Source organism: Phyllobates terribilis, unplaced genomic scaffold (genome assembly GCF_046119375.1).
Source record: "Phyllobates terribilis strain yellow unplaced genomic scaffold, ASM4611937v1 Scaffold_5__5_contigs__length_657084704, whole genome shotgun sequence".
In the NCBI taxonomy this organism is placed as follows: Eukaryota; Metazoa; Chordata; class Amphibia; order Anura; family Dendrobatidae; genus Phyllobates; species Phyllobates terribilis.
Genome location: NW_027362765.1, coordinates 484,544,869 through 484,565,378, shown reverse-complemented (window position 1 = coordinate 484,565,378; position 20,510 = coordinate 484,544,869). Strand labels below are relative to the sequence as shown.

General features: G+C 43.2%; 1 protein-coding gene across 5 annotated transcripts in view; it reads left to right on the top strand.

Annotated features, from left to right (window-relative positions):
• PRKG1 (protein kinase cGMP-dependent 1) overlaps window positions 1-20,510 on the top strand; it is a 1,639,061-nt gene that overhangs the window by 434,574 nt on the left and 1,183,977 nt on the right. The window lies entirely within an intron of this gene.

Here is a 20,510-nt window from a genome sequence, read left to right as displayed (position 1 = left end):
CAGAGGATGAAGAGGCCGCGGATGCACAAGATATGGCAGACGGTGGTTGGCCCGGCCGGCTAGACCGCATTGTAGCACACTGAGCTTCCCACTGCAACTTATGCTTCATGTCCATGTGCCGGTTCATGCATGAAGTACTCAAACTATGTATTTTTTGGCCTCTACTTAGCTTTTGCTGACAAATGTTACAGATAACACGAGTTGGGTCATCTTTATCGATCTGAAAAAATGCCCAGGCTATGCAAGGCTTAGCACCCATGCGACCTGAAGAGCCACCACGACTTGTGGTGAGAGGCAGAGTTGTGTTTGAGGATGCAGTTGTTGACGTGCTTCCAGTACTACGTCTCTGTCCAGGAAGGCGCAACCTGACCTCGTCGTCACTAGCATCTTCCTCCACCTCCTCTGCTGACCTCATCTCTTGGCTGACTGTGGGTTGACAGTAAGTGGGATCTCCGACCTCATCATCATCACCCTGTGCGTTATCACACCCGTCGTCCTCAGAGCCAACCTGTTCCTGCCCTGACAAAAAACTAAAGTTGTCGCTCCAATCAGGTATTTGAGTCTTATCATCGTCTTCCTCATTGTCTCCACCAACAGGAGTTACAGTTTGGGAATGAGGGTCTACATTATGGTCAGAACCTTCTGCGTCTGGTCCTGGATCCGACTCATAAAGATTCTGGGCATCAGTGCAGATCATTTCCTCGTCTGGATTCACAGAAGCGCTGGAGTCGACCTCTGATTCCCAGGCTATAGTATGAGTAAACAGCTCTGCAGACTCAACCATCTGTTCTACCTCATACTCAGACGGGCAGCTGGAGATTTGGGAGCTGTGAGGAAGCAAGTGCGATTTGGGTGACACCTTTGAGGACTGGAGTATTTGTGATGTTGAAGTTGATGTGGAGGAGAGCCCACTTAAAGGAGCACTTGATATCCGTTGAAGCACCTGCTGTTTTTGTGCCTCATTTGGAATTTGTAGCGATTGGCGTGGCCGTAAGAAAGGGATCTTATCACATTGTCCGCTAAAAGAAGTAGACATTTTAGTTTGGCTGGAAGATGGTCTTTCTTCTGCACCTACCCCACGGACACAACCTTTTTTCCCCTTCCCAACACGCCTATTCCCCTTTCCACCAGCAGCAGGCCTTTTTCCACTCATTTTGGTGGTTAACTAATTCACAACTCTGGAGTTGTTTGCACAAAAAAACAATGGATGGGAACCGAGCAGAGCTGAGTGGCCAAACTGTGGTATTAGGCCAAAACTATTGGCTGGGTTAGATGCAGAAAAAAATTATTTTTAATTTGCAACCTGATGGAGGTCAGTATAGATGGACTAATAGACCAAGTCCCACACACCGCTAGAAGCCCAAATATTTTTTCAGAGCTAGATGCAGAAAATTTTTTTATTCAATTTGCAACCTGATGGAGGTCAGTATAGATGGACTAATAGACCAAGTCCCACACACTGCTAGAAGCCCAAATATTTTTTCAGAGCTAGATGCAGAAAAAAATTATTTTTAATTTGCAACCTGATGGAGGTCAGTATAGATGGACTAATAGACCAAGTCCCACACACCGCTAGAAGCCCAAATATTTTTTCAGAGCTAGATGCAGAAAAAAATTATTTTTAATTTGCAACCTGATGGAGGTCAGTATAGATGGACTAATAGACCAAGTCCCACACACCGCTAGAAGCCCAAATATTTTTTCAGAGCTAGATGCAGAAAAAAATTATATTCAATTTGCAACCTGCTGGAGGTCAGTATAGAAGGACTAATAGAACAAGTCCCACACACTGCTAGAAGCCCAAATATTTTTTCAGAGCTAAATGAAGAAAAAAATTATTTTTAATTTGCAACCTGATGGAGGTCAGTATAGATGGACTAGTAGACCAAGTCCCACACACTGCTAGAAGCCCAAATATTTTTTCAGAGCTAGATGCAGAAAAAAATTATTTTTAATTTGCAACCTGATGGAGGTCAGTATAGATGGACTAATAGACCAAGTCCCACACACTGCTAGAAGCCCAAATATTTTTTCAGAGCTAGATGCAGAAAAAAATTATTTTTAATTTGCAACCTGATGGAGGTCAGTATAGATGGACTAATAGACCAAGTCCCACACACCGCTAGAAGCCCAAATATTTTTTCAGAGCTAGATGCAGAAAAAAATTATATTCAATTTGCAACCTGCTGGACGTCAGTATAGAAGGACTAATAGAACAAGTCCCACACACTGCTAGAAGCCCAAATATTTTTTCAGAGCTAAATGAAGAAAAAAATTATTTTTAATTTGCAACCTGATGGAGGTCAGTGTAGATGGACTAATAGACCAAGTCCCACACACTGCTAGAAGCCCAAATATTTTTTCAGAGCTAGATGCAGAAAAAAATTATTTTTAATTTGCAACCTGATGGAGGTCAGTATAGATGGACTAATAGACCAAGTCCCACACACCGCTAGAAGCCCAAATATTTTTTCAGAGCTAGATGCAGAAATTTTTTTTATTCAATTTGCAACCTGATGGAGGTCAGTATAGATGGACTAATAGACCAAGTCCCACACACTGCTAGAAGCCCAAATATTTTTTCAGAGCTAGATGCAGAAAAAAATTATTTTTAATTTGCAACCTGATGGAGGTCAGTATAGATGGACTAATAGACCAAGTCCCACACACCGCTAGAAGCCCAAATATTTTTTCAGAGCTAGATGCAGAAAAAAATTATTTTTAATTTGCAACCTGATGGAGGTCAGTATAGATGGACTAATAGAACAAGTCCCACACGCTGCTAGAAGCCCAAATATTTTTTCAGAGATAAATGAAGAAAAAAATTATTTTTAATTTGCAACCTGATGGAGGTCAGTATAGATGGACTAATAGACCAAGTCCCACACACTGCTAGAAGCCCAAATATTTTTTCAGAGCTAGATGCAGAAAAAAATTATTTTTAATTTGCAACCTGATGGAGGTCAGTATAGAAGGACTAATAGAACAAGTCCCACACACTGCTAGAAGCCCAAATATTTTTTCAGAGCTAAATGAAGAAAAAAATTATTTTTAATTTGCAACCTGATGGAGGTCAGTATAGATGGACTAATAGACCAAGTCCCACACACTGCTAGAAGCCCAAATATTTTTTCAGAGCTAGATGCAGAAAAAAATTATATTCAGTTTGCAACCTGATGGAGGTCAGTATAGATGGACTAATAGAATGATGCTATGCCCAAAAGATTTTACTTCACTAGGTGCAGTAAAAAAATTGGTATTCTATACACAGGTGGTATATCTTGCAACACAGATAGGCTACTCCACTGACTAACACACTCTGCAATAGGCCAAAAAGGATTAGCTTTGCTAGATTCAGCCAAATGCTGTGAAAAAAACTTGCACAGCACTGGCACAGACCTGCCTGGCAAAAACTGATAGGAACTGATGTAACCTAGTCCTGAAAAGGACTCCAATTACAATTAGTCTTTACTCCCACAATCTATCTATTTAAGAGCACAGACCTGCCTGATAAAAGTCGTAGGAAATGCTGTAACCTAGTCCTTAAAAGGACTGCAATCACAACTATTCCCTACTCCCAAGCTATCTGTATATTTGTGCGAAAATTGGCTTGAAATTAACAAGGTATAGCGCACACAGCAACAGCGGTGCCGTCTAACACGCAGCTGCAGCAGTGAGAAAATGGTGGCGACGGGGAAAATGGCTTGGTCTTATAGGGCAAGGACATGTGACATACACTGCCAATCACACATGCCCTTGCTTGTGTGAAAAAAAGCAGTTCGCTCCGTGTGTGCGCTGCTGATAGGCTGACAGATTGCACCTCCCCACTGCAAATGCGGGAAAGAGAAAAAAAAATGGAGATCTTCATTGTTCCTGCAGAGATCCATCCCCTGCCCCTCCCCCCGCCCCGCTGTACACTCAAACTGCGTATTAACATTAATTTTCATCATTACTGAGAAAAAATCCAGTTATGATTTTGGTGCACGAACAGTTATCGAACATAACCTCGAACAGCCGAATTTTTCTCAAATTGTTCGTGTTCGCCGACCGGCTCGAACACCGCCCAAAACAGCTCGAATTTGAGATTGGCGAACAGTTCGAGTAGAACAACGCTCATCTCTAATGACGAACACTGTTCCATCTAAGCTGTGCACTCTGGAAAGTATAGAGTTAAAGCATACCATAGTCTGCGGAGAAGTATGTCTGTAATTGGGCTCGTTAACCTCATTATTAGGCTGTTTTAACTCTCTCCTTTCGAAATCACTCAGCTTAGAAGGAACACTGGTCATGACATGGTCAGGCTTGTGATAAAATGTCATTTGTAGCAAGGCTGCCGCGTATATGAATATCTGCATAACGCTGACAGTTATAAATGACTGGAGTTGCACACTAATGAGGATAAATGTGTTATTCTGCAGCTACCAATTACATATCCACTTGCAGCTCTGCCACATATTGATCTACAGTAGATTAGTATTTCTTAGAAGATATTTAAATGGTTCAATGTCTTGGTCATTGGAGCAAAATGATTTTCTATTTTTCTTTATACAACCATAAGCATAACTTATGTAAGGAAGAAAACAAAGCTACGCCATCTCTAAAATGAGAAAAAAAAAGTCTAGGTTTTGCTGTGCTTTGAATATCTAAGCATACGATGATGACATGTGAAGAGCTAGACAGACAGAGGTGACCCTACAAAGACAGGAGGCAGTAAATTATAGAACTTAATTAATATAGTGCATTCTTGTCCATGGTAGAAATGTCCTTGTACTGCAGATCTAGATCATAATTAAGATTAAAAAGAAATGGCAATTACACAATGGTCCAAGACCCTCCAAAGGCTTGTTCAGACTAGTGTATAATCGGTCCATGTTCTGTCCGAATGCAAAATGGGTAGCATACGGACAGTAAGTCCATGGTGTAGTTCACATGAACATTTTTACACATGGAAATGATGGCCTGCGTGTAAAAAAAAATGACCGCATGCACTAATTAGATCAGACTCTCCCAATATTAGTCATCAAATGCTCAAAAGAAAGGATGATGTAGAGCGTACCATCCATATATCATGCGTTTTTCATGGATCCATTACAATTATTAACATTGGTAAACAGTATTTGAACTTTTAATATTTATTATTTTTCATGTAAGCAATGGGTGCCATATGGATGTGCAGAACTGACATACAATTGGCAAATGGGTGTACAAAACAGACATAGGGATTGCAAACGGGTGACAATATGGATGAAAAATCATCTTTTTTCTGAATGAAAAACGAGCAATTTTGCTTATGCTTGTCTGAACCTGGCCTGAATTCAGACATCCAGACATCATGGTCACAGACCACGACTTCAGGACTGACTGAGGGTCTCCTGACCAGAAATCAACATCCTCATGTGGTATATGCCTATGAGGCTGTTAAGTTCAGTTTAGGAGATCAGCGACAAGTCCATAAATCATGGTCTGTACTGAGACTGTAGAAAACATCTGAATGAGGCTTAATGCCTATTGCATCACATTTCAACATTCATTTTAGTGAAAAGGTGTTTTTTTCCATCTATTATATAAAAAATCACAAAAAATGTTAGGATATTTGCCTTTTACATTCTGTCCCAGCAATGGTGAGCTGTCTATTAGGCCTCTTTCACGCGTCCTGATATTTCCGGTACTGGAAAACCCAGTACTGGTGCTATCCGTGTCCATGTGTAACATCCGTGTGCCGTCCGTGTGCACCATCAGTGTGACACGTATTGGCATTTGGGAAAATCAGTACAGGTAGCACTGTTCCCAGGCACTGGGTAATGAATCCAACTCTCATCATCGTCGCGTAGTCTCCCTGCAACCAGGCGACGATGATAAGAGTTGGATTCAGCACCCCACATCTGGGAACAGTGCTAACTTGTAAAGCTTTTTCCAGGCGCCGGTAAGAGTCACACTGATGCCGGTAAGTGTCACACTGATGAACCATGGATGTCATCTGTGTGTCATCAGTGTGCACGTGTGCAGGACATATTGCGGACCGTGCTGCTGGCAAAAAACGGACATGTCTACGTGTTTTACACATGGACACACAGTCCATGGGAACACACTGACATGTGCACAGACCCATAGATTTGAATGGATCTACGTGTCTCCAGTGCTTGTGAAAACTGTCACCTTACGTACCGGAGATACTAACGTGTGAAGGGGGCCTTAGTCATTACTGACTATGGAAGACAATTAATGGCCACTCCATCCAGAGGTTGATCTTAGTTAAAGCTCATTCACCCTTCAGTTTTTTTTGGTACCTGTGCTAGCTGTTATTTATGCTGATCTCGGACCCATAACGATGAATGTGCCTCTTCAGGTGTCCATTTTTTTCCGGACAATCGATGACGTGTGCTATGGAGACATGCCCTACTTTGATCCATCTTGCATATCAAACTTGTCAATGCAAGTCAAAGGCCCAGTAAAAAAATTACAGATGTCTTCAGTGTGCTGTCCATTTTTTTCTGTTTTTTTGGATGGGAGAAGCTAAGACATTTTTATTTCATACGAGAAAAACAGATGGGACAAGAATTGTAAAAAACTGAAGCACGGACCAAAAATGGCTCCAGCACACTGAAAAAAAAGACGGACACATTTTTCACATATGAGAGAAAAAAATGTACTTGTGCGCCGTAAAGCAAAATACTAACATTATTAATGGAATGGCATCAAATCAAAAAGGTAGGCATATTAATTCATATTTTTCTATTTTGGTCATATCCATCTAGCTTCCACCTAGGCTTTGAAAAAACTCTGGAATCAATATTTGCTCCCTATCTGCTGTTTTTTGGGCAGCAAAGCTCTAGGAAAGAGACAAGGCTGATTAAAACTCTAATTACCCAGAGATTTCACGTTGATGTCCTGGCTGTCAAACAGGTTTTTGTTTACAAGCCGTCATAATGTGTCCACTGCTGCCAGTCGGTGGCCACGTCAGTCATATTCCACACTAATGGCATCATGGCTCAGCTCTGAGATTTGGTGCCAGTAGAGTAATTTTTTTTTGCAGCCCCTTTACTTTTGTTTCTCTCTTTGAACTGGGCTAAATAAAATGTCCAGAAATTTTTTGTATACCTGTCAAGGTTTTCAGTAGCTTTATTATTAACACTTTGTGAGCTACATAGAAAACAATGAGTTAAAATACAGGTTTACTTTAAATTATCTGGACATCTGGCGACTTTGAAGAGCTAGTCATTTTATAGATTCAAAACCAGGGTTTACCACTGGTTAGTTTCATGACAGTTGGCTTCAGAACATGGATGACACGCAAGAATTCCTAAAAGAGATGGTACATTATTGATATGTGGTGGCTTCAACCCAGAGAGTCTCATCTGGATCCCTGGCTATTCAATAAATGGCCACATTCCCATATGTCATCCAAACAGAAATATGATATAATGGTTTTGCTTGATGTCCTACCTACTAACTTTGGCCAATGTTTATTAGTTTGTGAGTATAACATAAAGTCTATTATTTTATGGGTAGAATTAATCACTGGTGAAAAACACACTATAAGTTTTGTACCGTAGGTTCTAAGCCAGCAATGGCAAGTTATTAAATCATAATATTCAATAGTCCATTAGTGTAGTTATTTGTTGGCTGCAGTGAAATTATTATCATTATAGACTGTATGTATTTCATCCTATAGTTAGCCTTATGCTTGAGAATATTAAAAAAATAGATTAACATAGGTAGCACGGTGGCTCAGTGGTTAGCACTGTAGTTTTGTAGTACAAGATGCTATACAGACAAGATACGCATGACATACAGAAGACAATACAGATGAAAAGGTTGTCCTTTTTTTATGAAAGTGAGAGGATTTTTATACTGTTGTGTGATAGATAGATAGATAGATAGATAGATGGATAGATAGATAGATAGATAGATAGATAGATAGATATGGGATAGATAGATAGATAGATAGTTAGATAGATAGATATTAGATACAGGTACGTAGCAAATCCAGGCAAGTTCCCACCTTGCAATTTGTGACATCTGATCTTCATGGGTGGTACAGCACAATGGCTCAGTGGTTAGCACGTTACTTTGCAGCTCTTGAGTCCTCCTGGATTCATTTCCCATCAAGGACAACATCTGCAAGGAGTTTGTATGTTCTCCCCGTGTGGGTTTTCTCCATTCCACATGGAGAGTTGTTTTTTTTGTGAAGTAATGTTGATTAGGTTTACAAAAAGACAAAGCAGTAAAAGGGCCCCTATAGACTTTTATTGTGTCTTTACTGTACCTTTGTATGTCTGTCATACAGATTCTTCTCTGTTGGCCATTGCCCATTGAAAATAAAAATGTTGGACACAGCAATATTCTTCACTAGAAGCATTGCCTCCATATTAGAATATTTCTGGACATACGGTCCCACAAATTCTTGAATTAAGCGAGAATGTTACTAGATGGTCAAAATCATATACATAGCAGGATTCCCATCCTGGCAGATAATGAATGGAGAGGTGAGCAAGCATCCAAGTGTTTATCCTCTTAATATGTTGCAGTCATCATATGATAAAGCTCTGTATACTTACAATTGCTCATTTTGCCTTTCTACCCAGTTAATTTTATGACATCATGTGATTAAAAACAGCTACCTGAATTCTTCTAAGCTCTATATATTAGGAGGATAACAATTTTGATGGGAGGAATGCTTCTTTAATTTCCTATTCACATAGCAGAATTGGAATCAGGGAACCTCTTTTTAGGGGAGAGTTACAGAAGTGCAATATTGTGCGTATGCCCCAAATGGATGTTATAATGGGAAAACCCTATTTGATGAAACAGACTTTAGGTTGGATGGTTACCTCACCTGACAGATATTTTATTAAACACTTGTATTCTCCAGGATATGACCATTTTTGAGCATCTTTTGAAATGACTCTGTTGTCATTTCTTTGTTATTCCTTCTAGACATTTTTTCAAATAAATTGACAACTTTGTGTTACTATTCCCCTTCTCTTAGGGGCGTGTCCCTACACCGTCCAGTACTGCCTGCCCTGATTGGACAGTGTAGGGACACACCCCCAACTGGTAACACTCAGCTGTCAATGAACTCATAAACTTTTAGGACCAATAACAGAGGAACGGTCCAAATCTAGGAAAAGATGATTCAGAATTATTATTTCATGGGGAAAACAATTATTTACTAATACAGACTTGTCAGGAAAGCCGACAATCCTTATTTAAAGAATAATATAGCATCAGTATCTGATTACGGAGCCATGCAAAACGTCATTTTAGCCTAAAGTGTTGCCATGATCCTGATAGAACGGAAGAAAATCTATAAACTGCAAATTGAACTTTGCATAATAATAATAACAACCCAAAGGTGCGATGTTAGGTGGAGGCACATTAATTGCGCTAGATTGGGTCTCCAACGCACATAGGTGTTACAAGTAGCCTTAATTATACTAAAGAACCTTCAATATAATGAAAGGGTCTCTCCGGCTTAAAGTATTGATCTCTATTATTAGATGCTAGCGCGAGCAGACAAGTATCATAATAGCATTGCCCAAGCTCAGTCCAGACCTCTGCTCTATCGATTGCACTGTTTGTTACCGCCACTTGCTTACACACATAGGCTAACACAGATTTTATTCTTTTGGTTTGTAAAGAAAATCACATTCTCTGCTCAGACTTGCACTGAGAGATAACTGCAGATAACTCTGAAAGATCTAATCAAGATTTTTTAACACAAGTTTCTTGAATGACTTTTTTAATGACTTGTGTTGTGCCTTTTCAATGACTTGTGTTCTTTCCTTCATAAAACCCCAAAGCATTACATATAAGTCATATAAGTCAAATATTAGTGTACAAGGAAATACACAAAGGTTGTATAATAATAATAATAAAAAAAATGTTTATTTCTCTTTAACGGGGTTTCCCTACAAACAAAGTACATTTTAATTGACAGATCTTGGAATAAAATTAAGTTCCACAATTGGATATTTTAAAAAAAATGTTCGTCACGGGATCATTTTTTTAACGTATCCAATTGTGGGAACTTATTTTTATTCCAAGATCTATAAAGTAAAATGTATTTTGTTCATGGGACAACCCCTTTAATGAAAAAGGCTGAGCTGCAATACTTGATACATCCTATGAAGAAGGGTGGCACCCCTTCCAGTTTATATGAAGTAACATAGAACACTAATTATAATCTGTAATACATTAGACTAACTATTAACTTAGTTCTGGTCTTAGGGTATGTTCAAACTTTGCATTTTTGTGTGTTTTTTTGTGTGTTTTTGCAGCAAAAAATTCCACATATTGCTGTCCTAGCAAAGTGAATGAGATTTCTGAAATCTCATGCACACGTTATTTTTTCCTTGCCGATTTGAAGCCGTTTCAGATCTGCAGCATGTCAATCCCTTCAGCATTTTTGCAGCATTTTTCATCCATTCCAATGAATGGAAAAAAATGATAAAAAAAATGCTTCAAAAGTTTATGCAAAAATGTGGCAAAAGCGCAAGTATTTTATGCAGCATCCCCCCCCCAAAAAAATGCATTTTGGTGCAGAAATGTCTGCAGGAAATGCTTAGCATGTGTACATACCCTTAAAGTGGTTTTCTGAGCTAGGCAGTAACTTTGGCAGTGACTGTATCATGCATGACCGTATACGGCCAACCCGGGTTCCACTGTTCATATGCCTCCACCCCCATCTTACCACACTTACATACTTTAACAAATAAAAACACTGCACCTGTAATTTTCTTTGGATAAATTTGGCCACAGCGGCCATTTTATTAACAAACAACATTAACATATATACATTATTATGAAATAAATAAGAAGGGAGGGTTCTTGGAGTTAAAAATTGATCTGGCAAAACTAAACCGAAGTCGAACCACCGTGTTACCTTCAGCCGTCCATCACCAGCTCGAGGGCACCAAAAGCTCACAGGGTAAAACCCCGTCCAGAGCCCCAAAAACCAGATGCCAGATCACCCCGCTTAATCAAGCCACTGCCTGTAAAATTCAAATAATTTTCCACCGACACTTCTGTGCCAACTCCAAGAACCCCACCCCCCGCCACAAGCGAACAGCCCTGACCACCTCAGGCTTGTGAGCGCCTCAACACCGCCATGGCCCTCTCAATCCCCTCCTGTATAGCCAATGTCCACAAATCAATTCCAACATCGTTCAGATGTACGCCATCCTTTGCCCAAAATTCTCCAACCCCTGCCTCAAGATCAAGATGCCGAACACTTATTCCCCCGTTCCTACCGACAAACGCTGCTATGGCCCTATTTAACTTAACTCGTGCCCTGTTAATGCCCTTCACTGATAAAGCCTCCCTCCATTTTTTCCTCGGTACAATGTCAGACCAAACCGTTAACACCCCCGGAAAAGAGTCCACAACCTTAAAAAATCAATCCGAATATCCCTCATCAATTCCCTAACCGGCCGAGACCCCAAATCATTCCCCCCCAAATGCACTACCAAAATATCCGGCGCCCGGTCCAAACGAGCCGCCTTATGGAATTCAGACAGCATCCTTCTCCATACCATCCCTCGAAAACCCAGCCACCGAACCACCGCTTGCTCCCTGCTAAGACCCAATTGCCTACCGTTCGGCCTCACGTCCTCCCGCAGCGCCCCCCAATGAACGAAAGAGTGTCCGAGAATCCAGACTAATAACGGGACGCCACCTGCAAAAAGACAACCAAAGAATTGTATTCACTTCTGACCAGATAAAACATAAGCCTGCACACCTAATGCCGTACATAGGACAGATAATGATCTGAACTCCACCTCCCGATGCGCTTTATCACCTCCTTGCTTAAACCCAAACCGTCCGCTTCTGACGCCGCACCGATTCTGAACGAATGCGATCCGTATACCTCAGGGCTAAGGCCCAATTCTATGATCCCTTTCTTAAACACTGCAATAAATTGAAAACGAGACAAAAACTCACCATTTTTATGACACAATAATGGGCCCTTACGTCCCGACCAGACTTGCCAATAAGCCATTAAACATGTCCTAGGACACATAAACGATCCATCAACTTCCCCCAATACCACTCGCTTGCCTCTTCCCAATTGATCCGTCTTCCCCCTCCTGATCCAGAATTCAATGCACCTGTCCCGACCGCTCACGTCCTCGGCAAACAAACCCCCAGCCTTATTCCTACTTGGTGCCACCAATTCACCTAATCTTAGTGCGCCGAAAAACGCCCATGAAAAATCCAACCTAAACAGTGTGGCTTCAAAAACCGAACAACAGATCTTATCCAACGCAAAACCCAACTGCTCTAAAATACTAAAAGTCACCGGTCTTCGTTTATCTAACACTTTACTTCCCCTCCTAAAGCCCTTAATTGCTTGTTTCACTAAAAACGATTTTGTAACATCTTTTAACCCCTGTAATCTAAAACCGAATGCCAATCCTGCAACAAATTTACTAACTTTTGAAACGGACCATCCGCTCTCCGCTGCCTTTCCCACAAGAAACAACACCGCCATCTCTCTATCTCCCTCACTCTCCACGCCACCCCACTGCAAAATCCAGCTTTGCCATACTCGCCATGATGCCTCGTATGATGCCCAAGTCTGCCTTGTAATGGACTCCTGTATTAAACGTCCTGCTCTTCCATAACCAGCTGCCACAAATGCGAAGGGCATTCCTGTCCCGCGTCCTCGGCCTCTGGTGCTAGCGCCCGAAAACGGTCCCACTGAAAACGAGACAAGGCATCTGCTATGGTATTTTGCACACCTGGAAGATGTACCGCTGTAATCCAAGCGTTCAAGTTAAGGCAACAAAGAACTAGTTCCCTCAGCAGCCTAATCACAGGCGGGGACGAGGCAGACAAGCTGTTGATGACAGACACCACTCCCATGTTGTCGCAATGAAACCGAATTCTCCTGTTGGCAAAACACTCACCCCAAATAGTAACCGCAACAACGATGGGAAACAATTCCAAAAAGCCAAATTCTTCGTAAGACCCTTCTCCGTCCACTCGCCCGGCCATACTCCAACACTCCACCTCCCTTTCCAATAGGCCCCATAACCAGCACCTCCTGCTGCATCCGTAAATATCTCACAATCAAAGCTGCTTAAGAACTCCTGCTGGATTAATGACCTGCCGTTATAACTTTCCAAAAACAGCTTCCAAACCTTTAGATCCTCCTTGTGTTCCCTATTTAGCCGAATAAAATTATGGGGGGTCCGCACTCCTGCTGTCGCGCCTGACAACCTGCGACAAAATATTCTGCCCATTGGCATAATCCTGCATGCAAAATTCAGTCGCCCTAACAGCGATTGCAACTCCCTCAGGGTCACCTTGCGCAGCCTCCCGACTCTATCAACCTCCTGCTTGAGCAAAATCAATTTGTCCTCCGGTAACCGACACTCCATCCTTTCTGTATCAATTACAATGCCCAAAAAACTTATGGTTGTGCAAGGGCCTTCTGTCTTTTCTTCAGCCAATGGTACGCCAAAATGCTCTGCCACCCACTCCATAGTACCTAATAAATTCCTACACAACAACGATTGCGGAGGGCCTATAAACAAGAAATCATCCAAATAATGAATGACTGACTTAACTGATGCCTGGTCCTTCACAACCCATTCCAAAAATGTACTAAACGTTTCAAACAAAGAACACGAAATTGCACAACCCATTGGCAAACACCTATCCACGTAATATGCCCCATTCCAAAAACAACCTAACAACGGGATACTATCCGGGTGAACTGGCAGCAACCTAAAAGCCGACTCGATATCCGTTTTTGCTAGCAACGATCCTGACCCATATCGCCGTACCCATTGCACCGCAGCAGCAAATGAAGTATATTCAACTGAACACAATTCTTGTGCAATGCCATCGTTCACCGAGAGCCCCTTGGGGTACGACAAATGCTGAATTAACCGAAACTTATTCCTCTCTTTTTTGGGCACAACCCCCAGTGGCGAGATAATCACTTTGCTTCTAGGTAAGTCCTGAAACGGTCCCGCCATCCTGCCCAACTCCACTTCCTTAGCCAATTTCACACTGACCACATCAGGATGAAGGGAGGCAGACAACAAATTTTTTACTGAAACGGGGACCTCGTGCTCAGGAAGAGGTATTCTAAAACCTTCCAAAAAACCGTCCGAAATAGCCTTAGCCTTCAACTGATCCGGATACCTACTTAGAAAGGGGGCCATCGCTTGCACCCTCACTGGAGTCACCCCCTTGACCCGCACCCACTGTCGGCTTTCCCTTACCCTTTTTAAAACATTTTGTTGCTCCGTGTGACCCTCCACTACAATGGGAGCACACATGTTTAAATTTACAGGAGCTCCCATATTTGCAATGGCCATCGTTGAATTGCCAGCAAGTTCCAGCTTCTTTCTTAGTGCTTTGTGCCCCCTGACTGTTTCCCCCATGTCCTGCTGATTGGTTCCCGCCACTGTTGCTCCCGTGAAAGGACTGCCCATACCTCACTGGGGCCATAACCTTCAGCCACAATCCAATGTCCTTTTGATCCCATCTAATCTCCGGGCGAACTGCCTTCCTCTGACGAAATTGCTCGTCATACCGTAACCATGCCTGACCCCCATAAGTCCTATGAGCCTCCCCAATGGCGTCCAAGTAGCAAAACAGCCCCGAGAAATTATCAGGAGCCTTTTCCCCAATAACGCTAGCCATTATTGCAAAAGCTTGTAACCAGTTAACAAACGTCTGTGGAATCAACCTCCACCTGCGCTTTTCTTCCTCCTCTTTCTTACTGTTGTCCTTTTTTCCCTTATCCAGGTTAAACTTTTCCAACGGAAGAAGGGAAAAAATTTCCACATACTCATCCCGCCAAATTTTTTCCTTAACCTCTTTTTTTAAATGCGCCCCTAACGGCCCCTCAAAACACACATATACTTCCCCTTTCGCCCTATCATCCAGTTTTACGGTATCCCCTTTCTCCTTTTCCGTCTGCACACACACCGACACCCCAGACGGTATCCCGACTGCCACCGCCGCTGACCTGGCCGATTCACTCCCCTCCTGTGACAGCACCACTTGACTATGTACCCAAGCCCCCGCTGGTAACGACCCCACTTGATTAGCCCCACCGCCTTCTAATCTGGCCAGAATGCGCGACATGTTAACCAACATATCCCTAATCCCGCATACATCCGACCCACTACCTCCTCTAACATTTTCCCCGCTGGGGCCCGCCAACTGCCTATCCCCCACCCCGTCCGCTAAAGACCCCACGGGCGACAAACCATACATAGATGCATACTCACCGAGCTGCACGGGTGCTGTGTCCCCGCCAGCCGTACGCCCCGAGTCCTGACGATTCCTTGCTTCGCCTTGATCTCCACCGAAGTCCAATCCGCCCACCTCCATGCGCTCAGGACCCGCGCCCCTGGCCTCCACGTCACCAGGGGGGACCCGAGCCCGAGTTGATGTCCCAGACGCTCGTCCTCCACTCATCTCTGCTCTGGTCCTCACCGCCATCCATGTACAGCCTTGATTGACAGATCCGGACTCCCTGGCCCGATCCGTGTCAGACAGCGAAAAACTGCCAGGCAACCCCATGCTGCTGCCTGCCGCCTCATCCCTCTGCCTGGTGTGACTTGGGCCAGGCAGGAGGTCCTGGAATTGCTGCCTGCCCGTGCGCCTCTGCTGCATCCTTCCCCTGCTGGTCTGTCTGGCAGGCACCCCGACAGGTACCTCGCCAGGTGTGCCTGCCGCGCTAGTGTTCCCTCCGTTATCCGCCTCTGCAGTAGTGCTGGTGCTCCGACTTTTGAATTTCCCGCTCCGAACGTTGCTGCGGGATCTTGGAGCGGGGGGCGTGTCCGCGCGCCCGCCGCTGATAGGCCTGTCGTTCCTGCCGTCTGTTTCCTGGGGCGGAAGTGACGGTTGCCGCCCTTCCGGTGAGGCCCCGCCCCCTGGATGACGCGTCTGTAGCATGGGCCTTCCTTCCGGCGCGGCCTGCTCCGGCGGCGCGCCGCAGTACCAGAGCACCACAACGGAGCGGGGCACCATCTTCCTGGACCGCAACCCGACACTTGGGGAGCCAGCAGGCCGGCTGGGCGGATTCCTGCCGTGGCGTGCACGCTGGCGGGGGGTTCCGCCGGCATGGTCACCAGACGCAGGGTCCCCTGAGGGGCTCCGCAGCCTGCGCCTGCTGCCCGTACCCACCGGGGAGAGCCTCTCGGGTGGCCGCATCCTCCTGGCGGTTCTTCCTGATCCCGACGTGGATTCTACTTCGCCTGCATTCCCCAGCAGACCGGACAGCTGGGCCTCGAGCCATCCTCCTCGCCTGGATCTTGCTGCCTCCCTCAACCTAGCGACAAGGGACTCCACAGACTCCATGACAGCCAGAGAAGCGTCCTAAACGATTTGGAATTAAGGTAAGATTTTTTTTTTTAAATGTTCCTCTGTTACTTTTTCCTATGCTCTTCTCCTCTGGACTAACCGTTTCCCGCACTTTTCCTTTTTATACCTCTCTTCCCCCATCTCCACCCCCATCCCAATGCTCGCCCTTCCTGACCTCTACCCAATCCCAATTATTGGGATTCAAATTACACCCTGCTGGCCCATCCCGGTCATGTGGGGCTTCCTTCTAGGTTGCCCTGCCTCCAGCCCCTTTCTGGATCTTATTATGCACATTTTTAGGATTCTGCTTTGATTGCCGTCATGCGGCCACTCTCATGCAGATTACATATCTGCAGACATGTCCCAATTAGCTTCTGTTCCTGCTTCTCTAACTGAAACATTGGAATAGTATATAGACACTGCAGGAGTTGTACTGACTAAGGATGAGCAGACCTGTGTAAGTTCGGTTCTATTTGGCTTTATTTTAAAGTTCAGTTCGGGTACCAGAACTGTACCCGAACTTGAACCAGAACCCGAACCCCATTGAAAACAATGGTGACCCTAGCTTTTGATCTGGAAAATTCTCTCTGTCTCCTCCCAAACTTCCCCCGGAACTCCGAACATTGCAACGGACTTCTGCGATAAGTCCGTGTTCGTCGATTAGCTCCAGACACTAACTGTCCGGTACGAACCTCAAATTTTTTGAGTTCGGGTTTGCTCATCTCTAGTACTGACCCCTTTAAACATCTCTTCTATAGTGGAATATGTCAAAGCATGCAAGAGATTTAGCCCAGTTGGTGCTAAATAATTAATGTTCTGCATAAATGGCCAATGTACAGCAGCGGTGGTCAACTTGACTTTGCAGTAAGTAATAAAAATGCCTTAAATCATTCTCTCTCTCTCATTATTCTGGCATTTGGCAAATATTAAAAATGATAGTAATCCTAATTAACCTAAAATGGGAAAGGTTTATTCTGATTTCATGTCAGATATTGAGAAAAACATGTATATATGTCTTTTATATAGTGTATGTAAACTTCTGGTTTCAACTGTGCCTATTGGATAAAAACACACAAACAGTCACACATGGCAATGCAGCCAACATATTCATTGTCTACAATACTGATAATATAAAGAAGATATACCACAAAAACGCCCGCATAATAATGTCAATCACAAAGTGCTAGTATGCAGACATAAGGATACACGTAAAAAGGGCATCGCAATATAACATAGAAAAATTGGAGAAAAAAGCCCCAAATAAGCATAGAAAAATATAATTTTATTAAATGCACATATCAAGAATATACAAGGATTATAATCACAGAGCTTAAAGGCACTAAGTGCCACATATGTGATAAAAAGCAAAGGACACCAAAAAGCCCCCACATTAACCCAATATATATAACAATTCAGGGGTGTATAGTGATAACACCACAAATACATACATCAGTATCGACATCGAAAGGGACAATTCCCAAATACCTGATAGTATACCAGTAACAAGAACGACCCTAGTTACCTATTGGCATGTAGCAAAGAGATGATATAAACTAGGATAGAATTAGATAGGGACTATAGGGAATGAGAAACAAAATATATGTATAGATAGCCTATAGTTACCCAGATTGCAGGTACCAATGATAGGACAAAAAAGGGGAAAGGGGGGGGGGCTTTTATGTGTCACCCCTACGCGCGTTTCGGCAGGTCTTCGTCAGGGGGCATGGGGGTATATAGCACTAAGGCATCTTAAATAGCCAATCCAATGAATGACAAATGGTGCACAGCTGCTGGAAACGTGTGTGTGTGCCTGAGGACCTGAATGACGCTTCGCGCGTCATAGTGGGCGGGGCGAGCCGCGGCGTCCGCATCATGTGACACCCACATGACAGTCAGCTGACTGGCACGCAGGTCCTCACATAGAGATGCAGAAAGCCGCGGCACGCATCGCCAGCATGACGCGGTAGTGTTCGCGGTCACCAGGCAACCCAGCAAGGAATAGGTAAGTATATGGAATTACTAGATAGCAAAGCCTGTACTTGATAGGCAGCAAGTGAAACCTGAGCATTCTGGACAAGGTGAATGTAATAAACCAAATTTAATAGAAAAGCAAAGGAATGAAAAATAAAAAATAAATTGATGACCATGCAGCAAGATAATAGATATGCAAAATATAATAAAGAACAAGGTAATAAACCCAGTAGAAAGGGGTCAACAGTATATAGTAACTGATACATTATCATTGAATGAATATAGGTAATGAAATATTACAATCAGGCATTTATAAATGTTATAACAATAACATAGGTATATAGTATCAAAAGCCAATGTAATTAACATTAACCAAACAGAATTACCATAGTTGGAACAAAATAGCCCACAGAATTACAGAGGATAAATTTGCATAGAAACAATACAATGCATAGGATGATAAAATCAACATGGTCATAGTGTACAAAATCACAGCAACAGTGCGATGACCACGTAAACAGATGAGATAAAAATATCTAAAAAATAAATAAAAATATGAAACAAGTTAGAAACACATAACACATAAATTGCGACACAGGTGAATTTATGAGAGGATAACCACAACCAGGAGACAATCACAGAAAGGAAACAAAGCTAAGAGATTCATTCAAGCCCTTTGGATGTACAGTATCTAATTGCCATATCCAACGGGCCTCCAATTGGGCCAAGCGTTGGCTCATTTTACCACCACGAGTGGTGGAAAGAAGAAGATCCATACCCCGAACTCTCAACACAGAGCTGTCACAATTGTGATAGAGTTTAAAATGACGAGGAATGGTCCTGAGCGTGGAAACATCCGCGTGACCTACCGCAGACTGAATGCCCAGAACATGCTCATGAACTCGAATTTTAAGTTGGCGGGAGGTAAGTCCCACATATATAAGGCCACAAGAACAGGTGGCAAAATAGATCACGTATCTCGACATACAATTAATCGACTTACGTATATCGTATGTCCTGGTATGGGATGAATTGAAGAATTGGGTAGCATGTTCAATGTTAGGGCAAGCAATGCAGCGGCCACACGGCCTGCATCCAGGCGCAGGACCAGACCCGTCAATAAATGCCCTCCCCCGAGTGGGTTAATAGTGGCTACGGACCAAAAGGTCCCGAAGATTTCTAGACCTCCTAATAGTAATATTGGGAGAAGGGGGTATAAATCTAGAAATGATGGAATCAGTTTGTAGAATGGGCCAAGCCTTGATAAGGCAAGAACGCATACGGGCAAATTGGGAATGGTATTGTGTAATAAATCTCACATGATTATTCTTATTAGTCTTAGCTGTATTTTTGTAGAGTAGATCCTGTCGTTTAGACCGTAATGCCCGGTTGAACACCTTTTTGACAGAGCGCCCACTGTAGCCTCTCTCGAGAAACCGTATCTTAAGGTCATTAGATTGTTTAATAAATTCCCGATCATCAGAACAAATTCTGAGAAACTGACCCATAGGCACTGAACGAATCATGTGCCTTGGGTGTGCTGAAGAGGCATGTAGTAGGCAGTTGGTGGCCGTAGTTTTCCTAAAGATACTTGTCTGAAGGAATTCACGCTCATCTTTTTGAATAGTAACATCCAAAAACGTAATTTTATTCTTGTCGTATTGAAATGTAATATGAATGTTAAGATCATTTAAATTAAGGGACTGCATGAAAAGTTGAAGTTGTTCCTCAGTTCCCTGCCAGACGAATAGTATGTCATCAATGTAACGCATCCAAAAGGGGATGCGGTCCATTGATGACAGCTGATCGTGCAGGGCAAAGGTCCCTCTCCCACAGCCACAGGAACAGATTGGCGTAAGCCGGTGCAAAAGAGGCCCCCATGGCCGTTCCCTAGAGCTGGAGGTAGAAGGACCCTTTAAAAGTAAAAAAATTATGTGTGAGAACTCTAGGAGCTCAAGAATAAATAGTACAATATCAGACGACAAATTGGAATTAATTAGGAAGAAGTGAGTGGCCTTGATGCCATCTGTATGTTTAATACTCGTATAGAGTGACTCGACGTCACCCGCCACCAGCAGCATATCCTCGCTAAGACTAAGACCATCGACTTTTTTGAGCAGATCCCCAGTGTCCAGCAGGAACGAGGGCAAAGTCTCCACTAGTGGTTGAAGTTTCGATTCGATCCATAAATTGACATTTTCCAGAAA